Here is a 5,834-nt window from a genome sequence, read left to right on the forward strand (position 1 = left end):
ACATTATACATTATTGAAGAATAAAATTAAAAATAAAGTTTAACTAAATTAAACATTAAAAAATTTCGATACATTAGAGATAAAAGGTACAATTTATATTTTATTGTACATGTATCATTTTTTTCTACAAGTTTATGTATTAGTCATTTTACAAACATTTCATTATGAGTAAAAATCTTTAAGAATTAAGAGTAAAATTATAAAAAAAAAATTAGAATGAAAGTAATGTGATTAAGTATAATTTACTTTGATGTGATAAAAAATAATTGAATAACTATGTATCGTAAAAATTGATATTATTGAAGGATAAAATTAAAATTTATTTCTATGTATCGTTTTTGTCTCCAACGTTTTCGTCCTATTTAAGCTCCTAACATTTCAAAATCGACTCAATTTTGTCCTACCGTCAATTCTGTTAACAGATCCTTAACGACAGGATAACATTGAGCCAATTTTGAAACGTTAGGGACTTAAGTAAGACGATTTAAACGTTAGGGACAATTTTGGGACTTACTCCAAACGTTGGGGATAAAAACGATACTTTACTCAAGATTATTGTACTACAAGAATATATATAAAAAAATTATAACTTTTAAATATACAAATTTGGGTTAGTCGGGTAGTTAGTTCACTTGTCCATTTAAGTAAGTATTGAGAGTTCGACAATCCATTGACCAACGACAAATCCTTAAATAAAATTCAGATTTGCAACAAATTAGTTCTTCATCTGTCGAGTTAGGAGATACCATAGACAACCGAAAAAAATTATAACTTCCAAATACACATCTTTCTCTTTTTTTTTTCTTTTATATTTTTATTAACTTTATTTGTTTTATTTTTCTATGTTTTATTTTATTTTACATTAGCAAAATATCTTTTTAACGCTCTAAAAAAACTCCCAAATTTAATATGTTGAGGTTTAAATGGTGTAATATATACTCTCAAAAATATATAGATCATAGTATATGTTTAAGACTAAAGACTCAAAGTGATCTGCAGATTAGTCGGATAAGGTTGAACTTGGGTTAGTCGGGTAGGGTTGAACCGGATCGGATAGGGTGCGGGTTGAGGTTCAACCCTACCCGACCAACTCACACCCTATATATAATATACCCTCAAAAATGTAGAGATCATGGTATATGTTTAAGACTAAAGACTCAAAGTGATCTGCAGATTAGTCGGATAAGGTTGAACTTAGGTTAATCGGGTAGGGTTGAACCGGATCGGATAAGGTACAGGTTGAGGTTCAACCCTACCCAGCACACACACTATGAGTGTCGAACCAAGAACCTTCATTTATATAAAAAGTTTTCAACCACTAAGGTAAGATCTTCAATTTAAAATCTAACACTTTTGTTTATATAAAAGCCAAATATGTTCAATGACATATAAATACCAATTACAACTAGAAGATCTCACTAGATTATTGAATAATGCATTTTTTATGACCCGCGGGTTGAAGGCGAGTACAGTTAGGGTTGGCATGTTATAAACCCACAGATAGAGTTAGAGTTGGGTCTAAACCCTACCTTACCCTATCCATTACCACCCCTACTTGAGATTAGCATCGTACACCAAAATTGTCTTTGAGATTCAGATTGCACCAATTGCGTCCTTTACATTGTTAAAAATGTACCATATTAGTCCTTGACTTGATTTCCATCAACGGCGTGCAGATTTGGCTTGATGACATCGACCATTGGTTATATGTGTCACATCATGATTTTGCCTTATGTAATGATATGGTGATGGGTCAGTCAGTAATACGTGGCATACTAGTGTAGATTGTTGTGTCTCATGTCACAATACTATTTGTCTGCGTATCAGCTTATGCCACATGTCGCAACATTATTTGTCCAGTGTCATCTGCCATGTCATCGTTGTAGTGAACCAACTCGGTCCCTGACTTTACACTATGTGACTTATTTTAGACTCTGAAATTAGTGTCGTACACCAAATGAGTCTATTCATCGGTTTTTTTTTTATGAATTCAAAATGTTGAGATTTTAAAATTTAAATGACTAATTTCTAGGGTTATTCAAATCGAAACCAGTCCAAAAAATTATAAATTTGAACCGATCCAAATTGAAAACCGAAATAAACAGCTCAATATTGGATTTTTTGGGATTTTGGATCGACTTTTTCCAATTCGATTTGTGGTTCCATTTGTCAGAACCAAACTAAACCAAATCGCTATACATATTATATTTTAAAAAAGCATAACATAATATCTACTACTAGTCTTAGACCTAATGCTGCACAAGAAACTTTAAACCTAAAAACACTCTCTTCTGTGTCTTACCCAAAGTCTCTTTTGTCACTCTCTTCTCTCCCTCGCACACACCAGAACTGCCATCGTGCACGCTGTTGCACACGCCGTTGCATAGAATTGCCTTCACACATGCCATCGCAAACTCATATATCTCAGTCACGGCGTGTCTTCCTCGTCCTGTGAATGTAGCATCCTTGTCGTCTCGTGCACACATCTACTCATAGTAGATATCCATTTGCCGTTGCATGCACTGTAAGTAACACCCTACTACACAGAGTCTTATGCTTAAGTCATAAGACAGAGGTGATGAGGTATTAGACCTCTAAAAGTATATATATATATATATATATATAGTTTGAAAAAGTGTTAACTGGAAACCTTTGTAGAAAAGTCAAAACAAAAGCAGTAAAACAAAAAACGTAACACTCACGAAGCGACAACGTAACGAAGTAGGATAAGAGAGTTTTAAGATACAGATAACAAGGTTCCTGATCCAGCTCGCGAAACTAGAACTGGACAGAGCATATATATATATATACATGAGAATCCCAAAATGACCCAAAGCAGAAAGACGACAACTTGTTTCTCCGAGTCAACCTCTAAGAGGGACAAACATAAAAATACAAGGTGGAGAATCTACATACATATATAAATATAAACAAAATACGTCCTAGAGCCCCAAGAGTTCTTCGCTTCATCCGAGTCTCCAGAATACAGAGTGGTGCTTCTCAACCTGTATTTGAAAAACAACAATATTGTATGGGATCCGATTTTCAGTATGGTTAAGGTGCCCACGTATATAATAAATAAGGTTCTGAGAAAGCCAGAGGCAATCCTAGAATCCCGACATTCAGATTATAAATATTAAAGACTTAAGATGGAAACCATAAATAGGGATAGTTATCTAAGGTTCTTAAGGTTCTAACTTAATCCTAACTTATTCCCTCAAATTACAATCCACTTGCTGTCTCACAAAACTCTAACTCTACAATTCACCTTTTACGTACTCCAACCCTCCAAACTCACTAGTGCACAGACGAACAAAGCAAATACAAGTAGAATACAGATACAACAAACAGAACATATAGCAGTTAAGCATGAAATAACAAGTAGGCAATCTCAAGAAAGCAAACCAAGGCAAATAGACAAATGCATATGATGTATCTTTTCCACTGGCCGTGAGCTCACGTGTCGGTTACTCTGCCAGAACCCGACACACTCCGTAGCTAATACAGATATCATCTCTCTGACATGCCTCCACACTCTTGGGATATAGGGCCCGTCACACTCTCGGGATATAGTGCTCGTCAAATTTTCTGGGACAAAGTGCTCTCACACTCTTGGGATATAGCGCCCGCCATGCCACGCTCTTTAGATATAGTATCTGTCACACTCATGGGATAGAGTGTCCAACACACTTCCCAAGGTAAGGTGTTCCCACACTCTTGGGATATAACGCCCGCCATGCCACGCTCTTGGGATATAGTGCCCAACACACCTTACGACAGAGAGAAACTCATACATTCTTATCATCAACAAATCTCTATCAGGCCTCAATTACCACATTCATTCATAATCATTCATAATCATTTCACAACCATTCAACAAAGCTATGTCATCACATATACTTCATGTATTCACATTTTCCAAATATAAACCATCACTTCCAACCTTACTTCACTCCCAACATTCCTCCTCTTCCCTAGATTCATCTCATTACTAGGCCTACTACTAAGATCTAGGGTTAAAAGAGTGAAAATAGAGGTTTAGAGGTTTAAAATTAGGCTTTAAAATAAGAATTTCATATTTGCTGAAACAGGGGCTACGCGTACGCGTGGGTGTGCAGTTTAGCTCCTTTTGCATACTCATAACTCTGTCCGCCTACGCATGTATGCTGAACAGAAATGACCCTTCGCGAATGAGGGGTATGTGTACGCATGCAGTGCAGAACAGTCATAAGTGGTTAAGTGTGCATAATTTCAGCTTTACATACCAAACTTCCGACGCGTATAATTTTCTTGTTTTAAAACATTTTTCATTTGTTCTTTGAACGGCGTAAACCTCATGGACCAAATTTTCATATGAAATAAGTTTGAAACAATTTGGGGGTCTGGAAGCTGAGTTATGACTTGCCGAAGTTCGGCCAAAAATCAATTTTACACAAAATCCCTCAAACCTTTATTTCACCAAGTTTCTTTCAAAAATTAATAATTCACACTCCAATTTCAGCACTAATTGTGTACAAAACAGTCTCACACCTATTTCATCTCTTCCATCACATGAAAATACCCAATTCTTAATATTTTCATCATATACAATTTCACAAACCAATGCAACACAATTCACAAGTCATCCTACTATCATTATCATCATTTAGTATCCTCATCAATTATCACAAATAACATATTTTCATAGACAACTTAATATTCAATACCTCATAATCCACTTAACCAATTTCCTAACACCAATTTAACAATTATCCTCAACACATCCCAATCAACAATTTAATTCAATAACTAACAATCACTTCAACTTATCCTATGGGTCAACCAGCCTAAGTTTTCATGGCACATTACATATTATATATGAGAAACTAAAACCATACTTTAGTCGGTTTCTCCCTAAGCTCAAAAACACCAAAATTCAAGCTTCAAGATTCCCAATTAACACCAATGATTCCAACCACCAAGAGTTTATTCCAAGAGCTCCAATTCACCAATTCAAACTCTAATTTAACATAATTTCAATCTACTTCATATAATTCACTAAATTAGCACTAGGGTATACAAAATTGGACAAACCACAAGGGTTTAGAGTTTTCTTACCTTACCTATTAATGATTGGAGTATAATCCAACAATTATCAAATGTTAGATTGTACCTAAACCACCAAAATCATCAAAATCACTCAAAACTCAAACTAATTTCATGGAGAAAGGGGGCACAGAGAACTGGGTGCAAATTATAGAGATACTTACCACTTTATTTGGATAGAATTGAAGAGGACTCTGAGATGAACGCATGGCCATAAATGACTCGTCATCCCTGGAGCTCCGGTTTGAAAGTTACAAGGATTTAAATGGAGGTTAGGGTTTGTTTCTATTTCTCTCCCCTTCCTTGAATGTCTTCAATGTTCTTCAAATGAAAAAAGAAGAAGATGAATTGAAGCTCATTTATATTAAGGGTTTGGGTTGGGCCTTGGACCCAATACGGGCTCAATTCGCCCGGTTCGGCCCAATCTTGGGCCAAATTCTTTAAAATTAGTGTCAAAATTCTTATTTTAATTAGCTCTATATCATTAAACTATAAAATTTTATTTTCTAATTTCTTGGATTAATAACTAATTTATTCGCTAATTATTTGCTAATATCTCGGGTTTTACATCCTACCCCATAACAGAAATTTTTACCCTCGAAAATTCGCTCTCAAATCTACATATACGCTCTTTCAATACCAACCAACCTCACACCCACTTTCTACCATTATCCAATATCAATTCAAACACAAATTCACATTCTTCACTCTCATTTACAAGATTATAAACTCAATCAAATTCAAGCCTA

The sequence above is a fragment of the Arachis ipaensis genome, chromosome B06 (genome assembly GCF_000816755.2).
Source record: "Arachis ipaensis cultivar K30076 chromosome B06, Araip1.1, whole genome shotgun sequence".
In the NCBI taxonomy this organism is placed as follows: Eukaryota; Viridiplantae; Streptophyta; class Magnoliopsida; order Fabales; family Fabaceae; genus Arachis; species Arachis ipaensis.